This window comes from Oncorhynchus keta, chromosome 20 (assembly GCF_023373465.1).
Source record: "Oncorhynchus keta strain PuntledgeMale-10-30-2019 chromosome 20, Oket_V2, whole genome shotgun sequence".
Classification (NCBI taxonomy): domain Eukaryota; kingdom Metazoa; phylum Chordata; class Actinopteri; order Salmoniformes; family Salmonidae; genus Oncorhynchus; species Oncorhynchus keta.
In genome coordinates this window covers 6361579-6385738 of record NC_068440.1, presented here as the reverse complement: position 1 = coordinate 6385738, position 24160 = coordinate 6361579, and the positions used below count along the sequence as shown (strand labels likewise).

At 45.4% G+C, this 24160-nt stretch overlaps 1 protein-coding gene across 1 annotated transcript in view; it reads right to left on the bottom strand.

Annotated features, from left to right (window-relative positions):
* Window positions 1–24160, bottom strand: part of LOC118398938 (ephrin type-A receptor 7-like) — a 301118-nt gene that overhangs the window by 261768 nt on the left and 15190 nt on the right. The gene's annotated exons all lie outside the window — the stretch shown is intronic.

The following is a 24160-nucleotide window of genomic DNA, read 5'->3' as shown; positions in this document are numbered from 1 at the left end:
TTGAAAGTAGTTCAGCCTAGTCACTAGTCTTGATTACATGCATTACATCACCAGTATTAGGGCTGGGCGGTATACCCTAATATACAATATATGGGTATTGATGCACCAATCGGTTTGGGTTTTTACTTGACCTTCTAGAAGGGTATTTGAATGTTTGGCTTGTTAAACGTGATATGCCATGTGTAACGTCCATTTGTATAGTTTACGCTGCTACTAGAGTCATCCCTCTCTCTGCCTCCACCTCTCCACCCCTCCATCCCTCCCTCCCTAGTCCCACCCCGTCACTCAAGAAGTGCATTTATTGTTGCTCGACCAGACACCCAGCGTTCAGTCTGCATGGTCAATGCAGCACATGCAACAATGTTGATGACTACGATGCGGTTTCCACTTTGCTTATTATAGGGTCCACTAGGAAACACTGACCAACACTTTGGTTCCTACCCTGTAACAATAACTCCTCCCCGGAAATGTAATTTGTCGTCATGTCAAACACTGTATTCCAAGTGTAGAATTAGAACAATCTATATTGTTTGCCATGATTCCAACTGTATTCATGATTCCAACTAAAATCAGTTGCAATATATGTTAAACATAAGTTCTAGATTTGTTTGCCCATAACGTGCAGCACGACATGACAGTGTGGAAATGATCTCAGATGAGTGCAGGAAATTGATACAAATTCATTTTTTGGGGGGTGGGTGGGTTGATTATACATTTAAATCCCTAGGGTCACGCACTACTCATAAAGCGAATGTAGAACTTTTTATAAAGAGGTAATAGCCACTGTAGTTGAGATTTACTCTTGGACATAACTTTAGAACATAAACCTACATACTAGCCATTAGAGGAAAATGAGGTGATTACACACTTGAATATCTGCAATTAAAGTAATAACACCCCACATTATATTTGGGGATTTGCCTAATCTCAAAAGTGCCACCGTCGCATAATATTTCCAACTGATAAAACATATTTTCGTAAGTGCATTGATACCATCTGTTCAGGAATTAAGCTTGTAGGACAACATGTTTTTATCCTGGAACATTAAAAACACAGCAGCTACTAGAAAACAAGCCAGGGCATTAAGGACACAAAAGGATATTTGAGAGTCTCGAGAGTCTTTCAGCACCATAGACAGCAAACAGCTAGAGTGGTGGTTCAGCACCCTAGAGTAGGGCTGCCCAAACCTCTTTCTGGAGATCTACTGTCCTGTAGGTTTTCAGTCCAACCATAATTTAGCAGATCAGATCAGATTCAGCTAGTTAAGGTCTTGTTGAGTAGCTAATAAGTAGAATCAGGTGTGTTATATTAGGGTTGGACTCCAGGAAGAGGGTTGGGCAGCCCTGGCCTAGAGCAATTGCTGCAGCTTCGAGGCCTTGGACAGCACATTCTCAGCCATTACAACCTACATACAGCAGAACTGCTTTTCAGGACCTTGGACAGCTCTTCTACAGTAGCCATCTAACATTTAGGCAGCCTGACTACTGCAACTTCAGTTTTGGTCCGATTTTTCAGAACCTTGGACAGTGCATCTACAATATTAATAATGGATGACAGATAGCAACCTTGGTGCATCCAAGCCTTTTCACTGATACTTTAGAACATTGGACAGCAGCGCTTCCATAAAAACCCACTGATATTTAGGAACCTTTGATGGGGGCGCTTGCATAATGTGCCATGTCAGCACCTTGGACAGCGCTTAAAAAGTTTTAAAAGTACCACGCCATCCTTGGAGATCTCTTTTTTTCAAACTGGTATTGTTCTCCCCTTTTACACACGAGCGAGAGAGCGAGAAAGAAAGCGTAAAGGAATCAGAATGACACTTGCCAGAGAGAATGAGAGAGAGACTAAATAAAGAGAGCAAAGGCATCTGAAAGCAGCAGTCAGTCAGTAGTGCGGACAGAAAGTCAGTGCTCTGATCATAATAACTAATAGGAATGATCACACCCTAGTTAGACGTACTAATGGGCCTTTAGAGGAGGCGAGAGAGAGAGAGAACTACACATGCTTCTCTTTGTGGCTAATGACTAATGTAATGGCCGTGACCACTATCAACAGCTAAACACAGATTTCCAGGGGGTCATTTTATAAATAATTGCCTATCGTTTAGTTTAGGACAATGTGGATATTCGAGTCAAGCCATGATTCTTAATTTTGTGGTTTCGATTCAATGAGGCTGGCTCGTGTCCTTCAAAAGAGGATATGATGAAAGTGAACCAGTCAACGGAGACAGTTATGATAGGAGAACGCATTACACAACATCAGGTCACCTGTACAACGTCACTTGATCAGAGGATTTATGACATCGTATGAAACTCTTTGGAAACAGTGAAAAACACTGCTAATCTAACTTTGATGGCAATTTGACTAAGCAGCAAAGCAAGGAACATACGGTCGTTAGCCTAACTTTTTATTCTACACTGTCGATTTCAAAAGAGGGCAGTGACGCCTATGACTGACGGAAGTCCTTTGTTGAAGCCCCATATTTCTCAGAGTGAAGGGGAATTGTCCTCTCCTCTAGCAGCAGCAGTGACGAGCCAGGCAGCCCTGGCATCCAATAGAAGGGCATTTAGTGCTAAACACACAAATGAACTGGAGAGCCCTTGTTCCATCTAACTAGTAAGTGCCGCTCTCGCTCTCCTCATCCTGAAAGGCACTTGTGCCTCATTCTATCGTTTAAATTGAGTTATTCGGCTTTGCTGACACTGAATTCATATCCCTACGTTGCTAACTGGTGAAGACAAAGGGATGGAGGGAGGGAAGAGAGCAAAGACAGACAGCTGTATGGAGGGATTATACTAATAGGCCATTGTTCAATGAATACTCTGAAGGCACATATTATCCCACAATGGTTCCTATTGCATGCGGGGGCAGTACTGTTAGCATGGCAGTAGGAGCGTGTGCAAAAGGTGAACTTGTTTCTTTGTGTTGCAGTTTACTAAGCGATAGTGTGTGTGTGTTGCTCGCCTTTCAACTACATTTCAATACAGACGTGAGAGCCAAAGACTGAAGAGTGTACGACAGCGTGTTTTATCTGAAAGGAGTGAGAGCAGCAGCAACGAAGCAGACTAAGCTGGTGCCAGTGCTAGTCTCCTTACACACACACACACACAAATAATAATTCCCCTCCCGAGTCACAGTGAAAGGGAGAATTATGAAATGAGCCCCATAAAGTTCAATAGAGAGGATTATCTACGTTGTTCCAGTGTCCTCCCTGCAACCCCGAGCAACTTATCAGGCTACAGTCACACCAACAGGTCTGGGGCTCAGCGAGAGAGGAGACTGGGATAGGCAGGCCACTGACCAAGGGGGAGATCTATTGTCCACACATTATCCCTCTAATAGGACAACACTAAGAGGGAGGAGGGCGGAGAGGGAGAGCAAGGGAGGAGGGCGGAGAGGGAGAGAAAGGGAGGAGGGCGGAGAGGGAGAGAAAGGGAGGAGGGCGGAGAGGGAGAGAAAGGGAAGAGAGGGAGAGAAAGGGAGGAGGGCGGAGAGCGGAGAGAAAGGGAGGAGGGCGGAGAGGGAGAGAAAGGGAGGAGGGCGGAGAGGGAGAGAAAGGGAGGAGGGCGGAGAGGGAGAGAAAGGGAGGAGGGCGGAGAGGAAGAGAAAGGGAGGAGGGCGGAGAGGAAGAGAAAGGGAGGAGGGCGGAGAGGAAGAGAAAGGGAGGAGGGCGGAGAGGGAGAGAAAGGGAGGAGGGCGGAGAGGAAGAGAAAGGGAGGAGGGCGGAGAGGGGAGAGAAAGGGAGGAACCCACCACCCCGTCAGAGAATAGAGAGAGAGTCACAGCCTTACCTTTCCTGACAGCTCTGAATGCAGTCCTGGACCCACCCGTATTCCCAAAGTGTCTCTGAGTAGGAGAGCTGATCAGCTCCCCCTGTCCATATAAATCACATTCATTATTATCTAAAAGGTGAGTAACTGATCCTGAATCAGCATGCCAACTCTGAGAAGTGTTAAGAATAGGACTGGGGAAAAATGCAGCAAATGTCTAAGCAGAAATAGTCTCTTTTCCCTTTTTGAAAGACAGATGCTTTTTTTCCCTTTGGGAGGGGAATTCTTAAAAGGGAAGTAATTGAATGTCTGGAGGTGATTCAGTCAAGGAAGGAGGAGGGGTGCCAGGTTTAATTTCTGGGATAACCTCTAGGAGACAGCCTCCCAGGTATCTATGGATGGACTCCATTATAAACCAGAGCTGTGCCCCTGTGCCAGGGCGCCCAGAACTAATATGGGGTGGGGGGGGGGCACACTAAGGTGGCAACTTGGGTAGAACGCAGAGGCAGAAATAGACAGTAAATCATCCACAGTGCTGTTGGAGACTATGAGGAGTACAGCATGGTCTCCAATGTTCTAAACTGAGTTATAAATGTCCGTTAAACATTAAAATGGCCAATAGATGTACTTTCCCACAGAGTTAGTAGGAGAGAGATCCAGACAGAGATGTATCCAGTCTAGTGTAGTAATGGCCTGGCTTCAGAGGGAGGACAGGGAGTCCCAGAGGGGAGGGATGCCCCTGGCTCTGGCAAGGTGCTCTGAGGCACTGGATGTGCTTACATAACAGAGAGAGAGGAATGAAGAGAGAATGAAAGAGAGAGAGACAACGAGGGGAGAGAGAGAGAACAAGAGAGAGAGAGCGAGAGAGCGCAGAACTTTGAGTGCTACTGGGGTAATGGCTAGACATGGGAGAAAAAGTGCAGAGGCGAAGGTTAACCTATAAAATGTTGCATATTTGATGCATCGCATGCGTATGAAGAGAGATGCATTCTGACATGTCTGCAGTGCAGAGGGCACAAATGCATACAACCGTGGCATATTTCGGCCCACATGTTGAGGCGGTGCCCATAAGTACCCATGTGCAAACAAACCTCCCCCCCAAAAAACTGTGTGTATGAAAACGAGTCGTCTCTCGTTGAATGACCACAAAGACCGGCGTCATAATACACACACAAAACGGTTAGGAACCGTTTCAGCACGCGGACGCCTTCAGGCTCCCTTGTCGCAGTGCCAACCGGGAGACTTAACCTTTTTGTTCTGGGTGTCCCGTTTGTTGTTTGCAAAAAGGCAGCAGCATAGCGTTGCGGTGGCGAGTGTTGGGGCAGCTTTTTCTGGATGAGAGGACCCGATAACCCTTTCAGATGACTACTGCATTATTGAGGCTGTATCGCTGGTGTGGCGCCTTCCATTTCCATACAGGCCCAGCCGAGCAGAATGATGCATTATTTAACCGGACGGAGAGGCAGCATGTTCCGATGCTATTGGAGGAGGAGAGGAGAACGCAGGCTGCTAGCGTCTCAGAGAGAAATAGTGTTTGTCTGTTAGGGTCGGTAGTGTGTGACACCCGTACTCTCTTAATCACTTTTTCCCACTCATTTTCATGCTCACCTTTGTACCCTCGCTTACCCTCTCTGCGTCTCTCCTTCGCCCCCTACCCTCTCCTTTCCCTCTACCCCAGTTCTCTAGTCTTCCTCGCTCGCCCCCCCCCTCTTGCTAACCCCCCCCCTGCCCTCCCTCACTAACTTCCTCCCCCATTTTCCTCCCCTGTAACGTTCTCCTCTCCCTTATTAATGATGAGTCAAGAGTGCAGAGTGGTTACATAAGTGAAACCAGCTCCGAGCTTTGTGCTGACTTTGTTTTCCATCTCATTCAATTTAAGAATCCACTTTAGATTAAATTAGACCGTCTCTACCTACTCCCTCCCCCCCACCCACTCTTTCCCCCTCCTCTGTTCACAGACAGCTGACTGAATAGCACCTGCAACCCTGCTCAAGTCAAGGTTCAGACAGACAGGACATCATTCCAATAAAAAGCTTTGTACAACTTTTTCCTGCTTATTCGGGTCAGCGGCAATTCTGCCCCTGGGATACAATCCAACCACAATCCATTGGGATACAATCCACCCACCCAGCCTACATGCAATGCAAACGCTCATATTACTCACACACACACTTTTATTTCATTTTTCTTTCAGAGCAGCCTTCACAGACAGTAGAAGCAGACTGCTGCTGCATGTGCTGCTATGATGTGCTGTACCAACAACACAACCAGCAGGTTGGTATGCTCTGCTCAAAAGGAAACAAAGGCACCAGCCAATACAGGGCTTCCCATTACAACACATAGAGGGAGAGAGGGTTAGGATAGAGGAATGGGGGGGAGGGGGAAAAGGATATGGAGAAAAGAGGTACAGGAAGAACAAACGGGTGGATGTGAGGGAGGTGGGGAGAGGATGAGGTGGGGGGAGACAGAGGGAGTCGAACGAAGGGAACGAACTAAACGAATACACCGAGGAGCAAAGGCAAACTATGTCCACAAACGGATTGAGACAAGCAGGACGGGCCCTGGACTTACATCAACATTAACTCATCTTCTTCTCCTCCTCCTCATCACAGGTCATGTCCTCGCCTGTCTACAGAGGGGGGCATGATCAGATGCATTGATCTTCATTCCATTGATGAACGATGGCAAGGGGGACGAACGCCGATAGGAAGTGCGGAGGCGTGCGGTGAGGGAGTCAGTCAATATGCAGCACTGCGACCAGCCCGGGTCAATAGGCCTGACAGCCAATCAATCAATAGGAAACATAACTAGCCCCGGTGTAGAAAGACAGCTGGGCGAGTCGATAGGCTAGAAAAGCCATCGGTCTGCGTTAAAACAAGTCTGTGTAAAATGTAGTGAAGGACAATGACGGGAGCAGGGCTCTAAATACATAACTCACACACACACACACACACACACACACACACACACACACACACACACACACACACACACACACACACACGATGCTCGGCTCCAGAGACAGAACAAATCAGATGAGCTCAGCAGTGTAATGGGTAGAGGCAGAGGGTGAGTGTGTGCGTAGGCGCATGTGCGTGTAGTCTCAGAACCCCTAAACACCCCGGGTGCTGTTGGCCAGATGGACGTATTCACCCCTCCGTCACAGGAGACTCCACTGATCAACTCCACTGTGGACTGACTCAACGAGATCAGAGTGAAGCCTCATCAGCACAAACGTTCCAGGAGAATAAAGACTAGGACACAGTCCCTCCAGGACAGGACTGTAATTCATTCCACAACAACAACATGGAAAAGGGAAATGTGTCCAAAGTCCAAGAAGAATCACCACAACACACCAACCGTAGATGCCTACCACTCAAACAACTGCACGGAAAACACACCAACACACCAACCGTAGATGCCTACCACTCAAACAACTGCACGGAAAACACACCAACCGTAGATGCCTACCACTCAAACAACTGCACGGAAAACACACCAACACACCAACCGTAGATGCCTACCACTCAAACAACTGCACGGAAAACACACCAACAGTAGATGCCTACCACTCAAACAACTGCACGGAAAACACACCAACACACCAACCGTAGATGCCTACCACTCAAACAACTGCACGGAAAACACACCAACACACCAACCGTAGATGCCTACCACTCAAACAACTGCACGGAAAACACACCAACCGTAGATGCCACTCAAACAACTGCACGGAAAACACACCAACACACCAACCGTAGATGCCTACCACTCAAACAACTGCACGGAAAACACACCAACACACCAACCGTAGATGCCTACCACTCAAACAACTGCACGGAAAACACACCAACACACCAACCGTAGATGCCTACCACTCAAACAACTGCACGGAAAACACACCAACACACCAACCGTAGATGCCTACCACTCAAACAACTGCACGGAAAACACACCAACACACCAACCGTAGATGCCACTCAAACAACTGCACGGAAAACACACCAACACACCAACCGTAGATGCCACTCAAACAACTGCACGGAAAACACACCAACACACCAACCGTAGATGCCACTCAAACAACTGCACGGAAAACACACCAACACACCAACCGTAGATGCCACTCAAACAACTGCACGGAAAACACACCAACACACCAACCGTAGATGCCACTCAAACAACTGCACGGAAAACACACCAACACACCAACCGTAGATGCCACTCAAACAACTGCACGGAAAACACACCAACACACCAACCGTAGATGCCACTCAAACAACTGCACGGAAAACACACCAACACACCAACCGTAGATGCCACTCAAACAACTGCACGGAAAACACACCAACACACCAACCGTAGATGCCACTCAAACAACTGCACGGAAAACACACCAACACACCAACCGTAGATGCCACTCAAACAACTGCACGGAAAACACACCAACACACCAACCGTAGATGCCACTCAAACAACTGCACGGAAAACACACCAACACACCAACCGTAGATGCCACTCAAACAACTGCACGGAAAACACACCAACACACCAACCGTAGATGCCACTCAAACAACTGCACGGAAAACACACCAACACACCAACCGTAGATGCCACTCAAACAACTGCACGGAAAACACACCAACACACCAACCGTAGATGCCACTCAAACAACTGCACGGAAAACACACCAACACACCAACCGTAGATGCCACTCAAACAACTGCACGGAAAACACACCAACACACCAACCGTAGATGCCACTCAAACAACTGCACGGAAAACACACCAACACACCAACCGTAGATGCCACTCAAACAACTGCACGGAAAACACACCAACACACCAACCGTAGATGCCACTCAAACAACTGCACGGAAAACACACCAACACACCAACCGTAGATGCCACTCAAACAACTGCACGGAAAACACACCAACACACCAACCGTAGATGCCACTCAAACAACTGCACGGAAAACACACCAACACACCAACCGTAGATGCCTACCACTCAAACAACTGCACGGAAAACACACCAACACACCAACCGTAGATGCCACTCAAACAACTGCACGGAAAACACACCAACACACCAACACACACAAGGGAGTCGAGGCAAAAAAATAAATCATTTGAGTGATTCAATTTCTGGTTGGGTTGGAACCTCAAACAGCACGTCAGTAATTAATGGAATCAAAGCGCTTGTCTAATGAGAGATAAGGCACTCTACCACCGACTGAGGACTCTCTGCCTCCCTCCAGGCACACAAGCCGACACACACACACACACACACACACACACATACAATCCCCAGGGAGGCACCAAGTTTTCGCACCATTGACTGTCAACACCCACAAATCCTGGTTGTGCGGATAGTCACATTTAATTTCTCCGTCAATTGTTCATTTGCTTATCTGGGGCCAGATAATGGAACGATATTCATTTCGGTAATATTGCTCAAAATAGCTAATTTCTCCTACTTATGCAAAGGTCTCAACATGTATGCTTGCATTACTAAGTGTCTGCTAAGTTGCATAAATATTCGATTCTCAGGTACTATTGTACACATTTTTAAGCCAGTAGTTCTGAAAGTAGCACTCACGAGCCAAAAGTGCCCCCCTGGTCCTTCTGTAGCTCAGTTGGTAGAGCATGGCGCTTGTAACGCCAGGGTAGTGGGTTCGATTCCCGGGACCACCCATACGTAGAATGTATGCACACATGACTGTAAGTCGCTTTGGATAAAAGCGTCTGCTAAATGGCATATTATTATTATTATTATAAAAAGGCTTAATACGGCACAAAATGTGCAGATCCGTGCAGCAGGTTATTGCTCCCTCTCTCACGCAGCGGTGTGTGTGTGTGTGTGTGATCCACTCATTCTGCTCATAGATTACACATGTAGCCACACGCCGACACACGTCCAGCCCCCAAAGCGGGAGGTTTCAAGAAAAGACTTTGTATTCACCAAAGTTCTGGAGCAGGCTGGTTCAAGGGAAGGCTCCAACAGAGGTTCCAGTAGCTCCGTTGGTTGGAGTGTAGTGCTGGTAATGCCAAGGTTGTGGGCTTTATTCCCACACAGGCCACAAATACTATACTGACTATCCTCCGTGCTCATAGTAAATGACTGCCAAATGACCACAATAACACCTTCCACGGAGTCAGCGACACACGAAGTCACTCTCACACACTCCTACTTCCCACTTGTGAAATGCATGCGCACCCTAGAGACACACATTAACACAACGGCTCAGATGACAGCGACGAGTAGATTCTGTTTCCTCAGAGTCCACCACATTCATGTACAAAACTGTCATAGCTACTCCAGATGGTCTGGATAATTAGTCATGTCGACATGCTTGTTTTCTGATCACTTATACAGTAGATTTCCATACGAGGAACGGAACGGCGGCATGAAATATCATTGCTGCCATTCTGTTCGACATATACGAGCCTAGTCAACAGACAGTCACATTTTGTATTATGTACTTGGCTATGCCTAGGGAGCCAATTCCCACCCCCACATTGGGGTATATTTCTATAGAACTGTACATCAAACCTGTTATATTCCTATAAGACAAACAGAACGGCCCTAGTATTTTACCTTCTTATGGCTCCTATGTGTTCTTTACCACATCACCTCTCCACTATATGTAAATCAACTTCCTCTATAGGTCACAGGTCAGTCCCAACAGCATGATAATTTCAAGGGCACTGGTTGACTTCCTGGCCCCGTAGGGGTTAATGGTCAGGTGTGGCTGCCCTCCAATGCCCTCCTGACAACTCCTATTGACCCGTCGTTATCCAGGGGTCAGAGGTCAACCACCGCCGAGGGCCTCTACCGTTGATGCCAGGGTTTGTGTCGACCAAAATCGACAAACATAGGAAGCAAATTAGAACACCTGAAAGGGATGTAGGGGTTTTAGTAATGCATGTGTGCATCTCACTGGTAATGCCTCATGCATATAACGCAGCTCGTTGATTAACATATGCACCAGCTTGTTTTCAGCATGGTCCTCTGCCTAAAGGCTCTTATGCGAATCTCCATCCCTGAGCCAAATAGAGTGAATGGGTCATTTGAGTACGCCTCTATTGTAGGTACCTATTACAGTATACATGGATATGAGAGAGTGACTAAGACCAGGCCAGGCCTGCTAGGTGGCTGTGTGTGTGTGTGTGTGTGTGTGTGTGTGTGTGTGTGTGTGTGTCTGGCATCAGACACATTGCCAGTCAATGGCGCATTCAAAATGTCAACCATGTCATTTAGAGCCAATTACCAGGGGAGAGAGAGAGACCACAATGAGGACGGATGAGTCGACATTCTATTTCTAGGCTTTAATACAGCCCTCCGATGTTGTGGTCTGAACGAGGAGGGAGGGGCTCTTGTGCAATCACAGCAGGCTAAAACCTGGCTCCTTTTCAGATCTTTCTATCAGATGCAGACTAATGGAGCTGGGAATGAACGTTGTAGATTCTAAAAAAGGCCTGACCCAAAGTCCTGTGGCTTAGTCAGTAGAGGGTTCTGGGTTTGTTTCTGGCTGGGGCCACCCATACATAGAAATGGAGCCAATTTGATGGGACGGAGCATAAAATGTGAACACATATGCGCGAAAGAAGTGTAAAAGCAATGCCGTCTATGCATCAGCCAACGTCACATCGAAGCAAATCCATTTCATGCAGAGCGGTTTTCGCCTCAACCTACATAGGGATATCTACTGTGATAGTACAATAGATATTGATACCGTAGAAGGTAAACTCAATGGATTGGGAGGCGGCTTCACTCTAACCCAGGCATACATGTTTGCTCTGAAGGCCCTGCATCTGCCAGAATGATCTTATGGTCATGTATATCTGCTGGGTATATCAGAGAGAATGGAGGGAAGGTCAGTGACTACGGCAGCATCAGAGCTCATTCTGTGGCAATATGGCATCACTAAAGAAATATGTGCATATTAAATTCCCCTGGCAGCCACGAAAAAGATTGAGAGATAGGGGGGGATGAGAAGGAAAGAGAGGGAGAGAGCAAGCGAGAAAGAGAGGGGGCTGGAGAGAGAGACCAGAAGAGAAAGAGAGGGGGCTGGAGAGAGACCAGGAGAGAAAGAGAGGGGGCTGGAGAGAGGGACCAAGAGAGAGAGAGGGCGCATCTCCACATACTGTCGAAACAGGCAGATTGGAATGCAAGGCTTGCCTCAGAGCGCCTCTATAAATACAGAAGAGGGAAAAACAGGAGGCAATTTCAGACGACACCAAACACACGCATGATTGAGAGAGAATTAAAATGCAAATGCAACACTTCAATTTTTTCCCACAGATTTCAGCCTGCAGATAACGGTACCGGTTTCCTTGTTGTTGTAAAGTGGAGAGGTGTGTGTGTGTGTGTGTGCACGTGAGGGTGTGTGCTTGCAGGGTTGACATGAAGCAAAGCAAGCAAGAATGCGACGGGGGTTGCTGTAGATAGATGAGAGTACAGTAGACTTCTAGGCTGGATTCCAATCCAAATCTCCCCTGGCTGCTACAACTTCCTCCCAGATCTGCAAGATCAGGATGCTTCAAGTTAGAAGGCAATATTTGAGGGCTGTGGGAGAAGTACTGGAACCCAGCCTGAACATTAACTAAGCACTTCGTCTCAGCTTGTGTTGGACGAAACGGCCCGGTTGGCTTATTGTGCTGAAGCGTTTCCTGCGGAGGGTGTAGGGTTTTGTGGTGTGGCGTGTTGACAAGAGGAATCATGTTCTGTGTTCAGCCCAGCGGAGGACACGTTTCAGAGCGCACGGGGCACTCTTCTGTGGCTGAGTGAGAGAGAGCGAGAGACTATTCATTCAGAGCGCAGGGCTCTGACCAACGAGGAGAGGTGGATACACATGGACTTGTTAACATATTCACTATCAACTTTTAGCCACTGTCGTTATGCTTTAATGTTTTTTATTTAAACTTTTGGACATTTTTCCTTCTCCCTGGCAGTTGTAGTGTAACAGTGGCAGGTAGTCTAGTGGTTAGAACGTTGGGCCAGTAACCAAAAGGTTGCTAGATCGAATCCCCGAGCTGACAAGGTAAAAAATGGTAATGAATGGATGTGGATGGTACTGGTCCTGTGACTCAGTCTCAGAGTGCTGGTGTGTGTGTGTGTGTTGTGGTCCTCCTCTGCAGGCCCGTGAAGCCACACTAAACACTGCTCATTCACACACAAACACGGCTGCATTAGCATCACAGGCTGCTGGATCAGAAAACCTGGGGCTACTGAACGTCTTCAACTCTGGAGCATTTACCACAGAGTGGGGATACAAACATATCGTTGTGTTCAGTAGCCCCAGGTTTTCTGAGGTTAGTTTCTCTGAAACACACAGATATGCACACACTCTCGCTCCCTCTCTCAATTCAATTCACTTTATTAGCATGACATAACAATGTACATATTGCCAAAGCTTATTTTGGATATTTACAATAGAAAAAATAAATTAAAATGAGAATCAAAATTGTCAACGGGACAACAGTAACCAAGGGTCAAAATAACCATACATTCAACAATTAGCATACAGTAGAGTACATGTGCAGGTTGATTGGTCTGTCAGACACTGTCCCTCAACTTATGGCAGGCAGTAATGTAGTGCGCTGCCAACCCACAGCTCTCTGCGTCCTCTCCCAACAGGACGGGTAGCCTTCTCTCATCAGAGAGGTCTTTGAAACCTTGAATAAGAGTTTCAAATTTGGGAAAAACGACACTAATTGTTTTATATTTTTGACATTTTGGCAGGAAACGCAGCTCCGTCTCAGGTTCTGCTGTTGTGCAGTGGTTGCACAGCCTTTCCTCTACAGAGAGCCAGGTTTTTCCTGTGTCTACCCTTATATTTAGCCATGGTGTACTGTCAATTTAGGGCCAGATAGTACTGCATTTTGCTTTGTGCTTGTGTTTCCCAATAAGCAATATAGTTTTGTTTTGTAATTTGGTTTATCCTGATTGATTGGATGTTCTGGTCCTGAGGCTTCAGTGTGTTAGTAGAACAGGTTTTTGAACTCCGCCCCAGGACCAGCTGGATGAGGGGACTATTTTATTTGCTCAGCTCTTGGCATTGCAGGGCTTGGTAATGATATGAGATGTTAGAGATGCTTCCAAAACTGAATTGTTCTTTTTGAGTTTATTATTAGTGGATATTGGCCTAATTCTGCCCTGCATGCATTGTTTGTAGTTTTCCTCTGGACATTTAGGATAATCTTACAGAACTCTGCATGCAGGGTTTCAATGGGGTTTGTCCCATTTGATTAAATCTTGTTTTGCAAGTGGACCCCACACCTCACTGCCATAAATTGCAATTGGTTCAATGACATTCAATTAGTTTTAGCCAAATTTTAATAGGTATTTCAATTTGAATTAGCTTTTTAATGGAGTAGAATGCCCTGCGTGTGTTCTCTCAGCTCATTCACTGCCTCATTAAGGTGTTCAGTTGAGCTTATTTTTAAATCTAAGTAATTGTAGGGTGTACAGCACTCTATATATTTTGTACCAATTGAGAACTTTGGTCTAATTCCTTGAGATCTGGATCTTCTCTGGAAAATCATTATTTTTGTATTTTGGGGGTTTACTGCCAGGGCCCAGGTCTGGCAGTACTGCTCTAGCAGGTCCAGGCTCTGCTGTAGGCCAAGTGCTGTGGTTGACAGCAGGCATAGGTCATCTACGAAGAGTAGGCATTTAACTTCTGAATTGTGGAGACTAACACCAGGGGCTGAGGAATTTTCTAGAATAGTGGCCAATTCGTTGATGTAAATATTGAAGAGTGCAGGGCTCAGATTGCAACCCTGGCGAAGACCCCACCCCTGGTTAAAGAATTCTGTTATTTTCTTACCAATTTTAATGCTGCATGTATTGCCAGTATACATTGATTTAATTATGTCATATGTTTTACCCCCTACACCACTTTCAATAACTTTTGTAGAACAGTCCTGTATGCCAAATAGAATCAAATGCTTTTTGGAAGTCGATAAAGCAAGCATATATTTTGGTATTATTTTGGTGGACATGTTTATCTATCAGGCGTTTTGGTATAAATCCAATTTGGCTTTTACTCAAGACATTGTGCTTGTTACATTTATAATACTACAGAAAACCTTCCCCAGGTTACTGTTCACACAAATGCCTCTAATTGTTAGGGTCAAATTTTGTCGCCATTATTAAAGATTGGGGTTATGAGTCCTTGATTCCAGATGTCAGGGAAATAACCTACACTCAGGGTCAAATTAAACAGTTTTTAATCTAGCCAATTAAAAATGTTAATATTGCCAATTTAAATAATTTAGGATGCCATCAGGTCCGCATGCCTTTTTACATTTGAGAGCCTGAAGTTTCTTATAGAGCTAATGATCAGTAATTGGGGAGTCCAATGGATTTTGATTGTCCTTCATAGCTTGTTCTAATCCATTCAACTTCATGAATTTGCCGTTCTGCATTTGTGTCAATTTGAGCCGTGTTGTAGAGTGTTTTAAAATGGGTCGTCCATATGTCACCATTTTGTATCGCTAATTCCTCGTTTAGATTTTATTTTGCCAGAAGTTGTGTGTGTTTATGGACTCCTCAATTAGTGTCAGCTGCTTGCTGTTGTGCTGTGTTTTTTTGGTTCTGAGTGTTACGTTTATATAGTTTTAAAGTCTCACAGTAATGAAGGTGTAATTCACCATTTGGGTCTCTGTGCTTTTGGTTGGATAGTGTTCTAAGTTCATTCCTTAACAGTTTACAATCTGCATCAAACCAGTTGTCATCTGCGGCCTTTGGTTTTTTATCAATTTCAATTGTGCTTCTTTTGCCGTTTGCCTGAAGATATAGTTGATGTTTTCTCTCCACTCTGATGCCTGCAAACCTGGCAGAATGTCAATGGCTCCTCGCAGAGTGTGTGGTCTGTCATTGTGTATGGGGTGGAGGAGTGGGCTTTGTTAACGTTGAATTACCACTCCACTGCCTTTGTGGCGGGCTAATGAGCTGTAGCTCTGAAGGTCAACTCAAGGAGACTCCAACTTGAGACAAAATAACTCCAACGGGGAGAAAATAATTCACTAGGCAGAAGAGGTCTGCGTGGGTGTTAAAGGGATACTTTGGGATTTTGGCAATGAAGCCCTTTATAAAACATCCCAGTCAGATGATCTCGTGGATCACCATTTTTATGTCTTTGAAGGAAGTTGCTAACTAGCATTAGCACAATGACTAGAAGGCTATGGTAACCGCTAGCATGGTGTCCATGAGTTCATCCAACTAGGGGGAAGTTGATAAAGGGCCTTATTGACAAAAATCTCAAAGTATCCCTTTAAAAGACAGACAGAGAGAGAGAGAGGGCGAGTATGCCAGACACACAGGTGGGGACGAGACATTCAGAGACGGAGAGAACTCAGAGGAAGTGTGCCTGTAGAACTACTGTGTGTTGTCATGTCTTTGCACAATTGCGCATGCGCATCCTGGCTGTGATGGTCATGGCAGTAGTATTGGTGACTGAAGGGAGGAGAGGAGCTGGCACTTCCTGCGTTGGCCCCATCTGCCCAGGAGAGACGAGCAGCCACCTCACCCTCTGACCATCTGACCACACATTACATCCCTACCCCTCAGTGCACCACACACACACGATCTACACGAGTAGCTCCACAGAATATTGAACGCAAACACAAGTGCAACCACACACTCAGACACACTCACTGAATATGCCACCACCATCTCCTACAAGAGCCCTCACTAACATCATAAATAGCCATAATAATATAATAATTTGGCAGACATTTTTTTGTATGAGTGGTCCTGGGAATCGAACTCACAATCCTGCCATTGCAAGACCAATTTTTCCACGTGAGACTGGCCAAACACACACCACACCGAGACCCTGCAAACAGCATGAAAACCAGAGAAAACACAGACACGGTAAGACAACACAATACACGGTAAGACAACACAATACACGCAGGGAGAGTCAATAACTAGAGACATTTAAAAAAATATATTATAATAATTTCACCTTTATTTAACCAGGTAGGCAAGTTGAGAACAAGTTCTCATTTACAATTGCGACCTGGCCAAGATAAAGCAAACCAGTTCGACAGATACGACACAGAGTTACACATGGAGTAAAACAAACATACAGTCAATAATACAGTATAAACAAGTCTATATACGATGTGAGCAAATGAGGTGAGAAGGGAGGTAAAGGCAAAAAAAAAGGCCATGGTGGCAAAGTAAATACAATATAGCAAGTAAAACACTGGAATGGTAGATTTGCAATGGAAGAATGTGCAAAGTAGAAATAAAAATAATGGGGTGCAAAGGAGCTAAATTAATTAATTAATTAAATACAGTTGGGAAAGAGGTAGTTTGGGCTAAATTATAGGTGGGCTATGTACAGGTGCAGTAATCTGTGAGCTGCTCTGACAGTTGGTGCTTAAAGCTAGTGAGGGAGATAAGTGTTTCCAGTTTCAGAGATTTTTGTAGTTCGTTCCAGTCATTGGCAGCAGAGAACTGGAAGGAGAGGCGGCCAAAGAAATAATTGGTTTTGGGGGTGACTAGAGAGATATACCTGCTGGAGCATGTGCTACAGGTGGGAGATGCTATGGTGACCAGCGAGCTGAGATAAGGGGGGACTTTACCTAGCAGGGTCTTGTAGATGACATGGAGCCAGTGGGTTTGGCGACGAGTATGAAGCGAGGGCCAGCCAACGAGAGCGTACAGGTCGCAATGGTGGGTAGTATATGGGGCTTTGGTGACAAAACGGATTGCACGGTGATAGACTGCATCCAATTTGTTGAGTAGGGTTTGAGACTATTTTGTAAATGACATCGCCAAAGTCAAGGATTGGTAGGATGGTCAGTTTTACAAGGGTATGTTTGGCACCATGAGTGAAGGATGCTTTGTTGCGAAATAGGAAGCCAATTCTATATTTAACTTTGGATTGGAGATGTTTGATATGGGTCTGGAAGGAGAGTTTACAGTCTAACCAGACACCTACGTATTTGTAGGGTCCACGTATTCTAAGTCAGAGCCGTCCAGAGTAGTGATGTTGGACAGGCGGGTAGGTGCAGGTAGCGATCGGTTGAAGAGCATGCATTTAGTTTTACTTGTATTTAAGAGCAATTGGAGGCCACGGAAGGAGTTGCATGGCATTGAAGCTTGCCTGGAGGGTTGTTAACACAGTGTCCAAAGAAGGGCCAGAAGTATACAGAATGGTGTCGTCTGCGTAGAGGTGGATCAGAGACTCACTAGCAGCAAGAGCGACCTCATTGATGTATACAGAGAAGAGAGTCGGTCCAATAATTGAACCCTGTGGCACCCCCATAGAGACTGCCAGAGGTCCGGACAGCAGACCCTCCAATTTGACACACTGAACTCTATCAGAGAAGTAGTTGGTGAACCAGGCGAGGCAATCTTTTGAGAAACCAAGGCTGTCGAGTCTGCCGATGAGGATGTGGTGATTGACAGAGTCGAAAGCCTTGGCCAGATCAATGAATACGGCTGCACAGTAATGTTTCTTATCGATGGCGGTAAAGATATCGTTTAGGACCTTGAGCGTGGCTGAGGTGCACCCATGACCAGCTCTGAAACCAGATTGCATAGCAGAGAAGGTATGGTGAGATTCGAAATGTTGTTGACTTGGCTTTTGAAGACCTTAGAAAGGCATGGTAGGATAGATATAGGTCTGACATACCTTGCTCTTGCTGCTCCAGCGGCGGACTAATTCTCCCCTCATGCAACTTTAGCGTAAACACACGCAAATTCTCCCTTCATGCATCTTTGGCATCCAATAACCATGGCTACAGTGCTGTGTTTCTGCTTAAGGCTAGAGGGAGGCTGGTGGACAGACATATAATGAAGAGAATTAGGTAGGACAATACATTTAAATATTTGACATTTAAAACATATGTCTTACTTTCAATGTTAGATTACCACAAGAAGTCTGTGTGTGTGTGTGTGTGTGTGTGTGTGTGTGTGCGAGCGTGTGTGTGTGTGTGCGCGAGCGTGTGTGTGTGCGCGCGCCTTATGAGCCTCAAGCGCATCCTTTATATGCATTGTTGGAACCGGCTAAACTTTGAACATTGAGATATTAAATGAATGATAGGATTATGATGGGTTATGATGGGTTGTTAGAAGTTAATGGTTCTCAGAAGAAAGAAGAAGGCTTCGGAATGTGTTTTGTTTGATGGAGGAGAGGAGAGTGATGTGTTGATACAGGGGAGACAGATGGACATCTGTGGATTAGGTGAAGGAGGCGAGGACAGATTCTCTTGAGAGTAATAAAATGTTTGGAATCCTGTTACCCTCTTTATTAGCTTCCTGTAGAGCCATAACATTTAAGGATTGGAGAGAAAGGGGAGTGTCTTAAGTGGGATGTATATAAACTGTGATGTCCGAAATGTTTCACCGTCTGTTTTCAGCTGTACAGAACCTTTGGGAAGAATAAACTTGGTTAAAAAGCTTCAAGCGTCCGTGGGTTATTTACTCTGAAAAATAAGAACCTAACAGCATGTAATTGGAAATATACACACACAGCGTGTTTCTAAAGTATAGTATAGTATGTTGAGTTAACGACAGACAGGTGAGTTGAGGGCCATGCATGTCACCTACTTTGTAGAATACACAAGACTATCCCACGTTTTGGGATGAATCTCATTTCAGCCAGTGGGAATCACTGCTTGTTCTCTGGTTTAGGGAGTTCTGTGTGTGTGTCACGTGTGTGTGCCGTTCAGGAAGACGCCAATGAATCAACTGTGCATAGGAATTTGGCAGAATTCCCCCTCTTGTTTTTCCTCTCCTCCGCTCTTCTACAATCACGCTGGGTTTGCCAGTGCAAGTGATCAATCATTTTTGTTGGCATCACTGGGTCAACATTGGGCAACAACAGCCCTAATACACAGAGTAAACCCAAGCTGAAAGCAAGCCAGCGAGTAAACCAAGCTGAAAGCAAGCCAGCGAGTAAACCAAGCTGAAAGCAAGCCAGCGAGTAAACCAAGCTGAAAGCAAGCCCGCGAGTAAACCAAGCTGAAAGCAAGCCCGCGAGTAAACCAAGCTGAAAGCAAGCCAGCGAGTAAACCAAGCTGAAAGCAAGCCAGCGAGTAAACCAAGCTGAAAGCAAGCCCGCGAGTAAACCAAGCTGAAAGCAAGCCCGCGAGTAAACCAAGCTGAAAGCAAGCCCGCGAGCAAGCCAGCGAGTAAACCAAGCTGAAAGCAAGCCAGCGCGTAAACCAAGCTGAAAGCAAGCCAGCGAGTAAACCAAGCTGAAAGCAAGCCAGCGAGTAAACCAAGCTGAAAGCAAGCCAGCGAGTAAACCAAGCTGAAAGCAAGCCAGCGAGTAAACCAAGCTGAAAGCAAGCCAGCGAGTAAACCAAGCTGAAAGCAAGCCAGCGAGTAAACCAAGCTGAAAGCAAGCCAGCGAGTAAACCAAGCTGAAAGCAAGCCAGCGAGTAAACCAAGCTGAAAGCAAGCCAGCGAGTAAACCAAGCTGAAAGCAAGCCAAACAGAAACCATATAGATGTGGGTCTGCTAGTGAATTGTTTTGGGGAGAGTCATCCAGCTGACTGACATGACTGACTGGAAATAAAGCAGTTCCATCTGAAACAGCCTGATCTACTGCTGCTGCACTGATTGCAATCACTACCAGCTCGTCTACCAGCTAGTCCACACACACACACACACACACACACACACACACTTAGCAAATCCATAAACCCACTGCTAGATGTGTGCAAACAGACCAACAGGCAAAAAAAACACTTTCAAAGATTATTGCGGTGGTGAAAACACTGGGTGTTTCTCAATATGCATACTACCGTGCTCCACACATTCATGCTCCAAGTTCATTTTCCGAGGACGTTTTCTTGAGTACGAGAATGTGGAAAGCATAAAATGTTACATTTGAGAAGCACTCGCACGCTGTACGACATCGACCAAGAAACAAGATAACTGTAGTTGAAGTCTGAAGTTTACATACACTTAAGTTGGAGTCATTAAAACTCATTTTTCAACCACTCCACAAATTTCTTGTTAACAAACTTTAGTATTGGCAAGTCAATCAGGACATCTACTTTGTGCATGACACAAGCAATTTTTCCAACCATTGTTTAAAGACAAATTATTTCACTTATAATTCACTGCAGCAGAATTTCAGTGGGTCAGAAGTGTACATACACTAAGTTGACTGTGCCTTTAAACAGCTTGGAAAATTCCAGAAAATGATGTCATGGCTTTAGAAGCTTCTGATAGGCTAATTGACATCTTTGAGTCAATTGGAGGTGTACCCGTGGATGTATTTCAAGGCATACCTTCAAACTCCGTGCCTCTTTGCTTGACATCATGGGAAAATCAGCCAAGACCTCAGAAAAAAAAAGTCTGGTTCATCCTTGGGAGCAATTTCCAAACGCCTGAAGGTGCCACGTTCATCTGTACAAACAATAGTACGCAAGTATAAACACCATGGGACCAAGCAGCAGTCATACCGCTCAGGAAGGAGATGCGTTCTGTCTCCTAGAGATTAATGTACTTTGGTGAGAAAAGTGCAAATCAATCCCAGAACAACAGCAAAGGACCTTGTGAAGATGCTGGAGGAAACCGGTACAAAAGTAAAACGAGTCCTATATCGACAACCTGAAAGGTCACTCAGCAAGGAAGAAGCCACTGCTCCAAAACCACCATAAAAAAAGCCAGACTACAGTTTGCAACTGCACATAGGGACAAAGATCATACTTTTTGGATAAATGTCCTCTGGTCTGATGAAACATAAGTAGAACTGTTTGGCCATAATGACCATCGTTATGTATGGAGGAAAAAGGGGGAGGCTTGCAAGCTGAAGAACACCATCTCAACAAAGTCAAGGTATTGGAGTGGCCATCACAAAGCCCTGACCTCAATTCTATAGAAAATGTGTGGGCAGAACTGAAAAAGCATGTGCGAGCAAGGAGGCCTACAAACCTGACTCAGTTACACCAGCTATGTCAGGAGGAAAGGGACAAAATTCAGCCAACTTATTGTGGGAAGCTTGTGGAAGGCTACCCGAAACGTTTGACCCAAGTTAAACAATTTAAAGGCAATGCTACCAAATACTAATTGAGTGTATGTAAACTTCTGACCCACTGAGAATGTGATGAAAGAAATAAAAGCTGAAATAAATCATTCTCTCTACTGTTATTCTGACATTTCAGAATAACTGAAATAAATAAATAAATTTCTGACATGTCACATTCTTAAAATAATGTGGTGATACTAACTGACCTAAAACAGGGAATTTTTAATATATAATATATAATAATGCCATTTAGCAGACGCTTTTATCCAAAGCGACTTAGTCATGTGTGCATACATTCTACGTATGGGTGGTCCCGGGAATCGAACCCACTACCCTGGCGTTACAAGCGTTACAAGCGCCATGCTCTACCAATGTCAGGAATTGTGAAAAACTGAGTTTAAATGTATTTGGCTAAGGTGTATGTAAACTTACATCTTCAACTGTACATAAAGCAAACACATTTGTAGTTAGCTTCATGTGAATCGTAATAATTCAGCTAGTCAGCTAGTTTTACATGCAATGTTGATATACAAGGTAGCAAAACAATTTCAGACAGCCAGAGATCTACGCACACTACAGTGGATATTTTAGGCAGTTAAATATGACAAAATGAACACCATGTATTTATTAACGTATCTACATAAAATATTGTCATCATAACATGAGATGTGAGTGGGTAACTTTTGATTCTGAAGTCAGAGTTATAATTCTCCTGCTTCAGTGCAAAACCAGTCAACCGTTGTTTTTTTTACGTGGTTGCGTAATATTAAGTCAACAATCCTGGGAAAAATTCAGTTGCAGCTTGCTTTGATGCATCGAAATGTCTCCGTGCTCCGTTTCGCATACTTTGCACTCCTATGCCTACCGGTCGCTGCTCAAATTTGCGTGCTCGGGGGCACGGTAGCATATTAAGAAACCCCCACTGACTCAGAGGCATCTAACATAGGGTGGTAAGAAACACTATGACACACGTCTGGTTCCACACTAGCAGCAATGTAACACACAATGACCTTCTTTGCCTTTCAGCTCAATCATATGGTGTGTGTGGTCCCTGACAAGTCACCCACCTCTAATCCCCCCCCCCCGCTCTTACCCGTCTCCCCCTTTAATATCTTCTCTTTATCCCCCTCTCCTCCCTCTCCAGTACTTCTGTTGAACAACTGAATACTAAGGGGCCCATGCTGGCAGGTTACAGTGCCCCTGCCACTCAACCCATTACAGGCTTCCACCACCTACACTGCTCTCATCAAGGACCCCACGGCTAAGACCCTTTCATTATGAACAGCCGTCTCCGGGGGAGGGGGATAGCCACTTCAGAGGAACCTACTCTGCTCTTTGGCGGGGTGTTGGTGAGATGGGCAGGTCGTAAAAGCGATCGAGCCACAGCCGTGCGATTTATGTGTGCGATTTATGTATTTATTCATCGCAGAGGAAACCGCGCATTAAAAGGTCGGGCAATTTTCCAAGTCACTGGTCAAACCCACACTGCCGAGGAGGAGAGGGGAGACAGCCTTCCTATTGTAACGGAGGGAGTGAGCCGTGGCTCAATATGCACCGGTGTGTGTGAGGGAGTGAGTAAGCGCGTGTGTGTGTGTGTGTGTGTGTGTGTGTGTGTGTGTGTGTGTAGACGTGCATGTACTCTCTGAGTGGGTATGCACTGTGAGCGCATGTGTGTGTGAGCAAGTTCCACAGGTCTGAGTTTGAAAGGTCAAATGCCTCTCCAAAAGATTAATGGGGTGTTATGGGCATGGATGGGGGGTGCTTTATGAGCCCCAGCCAGCTGAATTTCCTACTTGACCAACATTACCAGAAGGGAGGCGGGGAAAGGGGTGCAAGATTGCACACAAAGACAAGGATGCGTTGGTATTATTATTATTATTATGTGTGTGAGTGAATGAACCATTTGTGGGTGTATGCATACAGTACACAGTGCATTTAAATTAAGCCAGTGGTACTTGTCTAAATGCCTAATCAGTAAGCACGCTGTTTAACTGAGGAGTTGACAGCGCTGATAAGCGCATGATTAGGCGCGACATTACATATTTCCTCTGATTGCACAAATCCTTTGCTTTGTCACTGGATGGGACTCCTGTTATGTTTGCATCAAGTGGGATCAATCTCTTTACACAAGTGCCATTCAAGACACAAGAACCTTGTTTTGCACACATTTAAAAATATATATATATCTTTATATAAAATGGTGTCCATTCAACTCAGGGGGGCTTCCAATCAAACATGTATTAGTTGCTTTAAAGTCCAGCCCATCTGCTTGAAAAATGCAGTCCCTCATATGTAAAGTGTGTGAACTCCTATTGCAAACAGTGATATCATGCATTCCAGAGACGTCTGCTATGACACATTGTACACATCATAT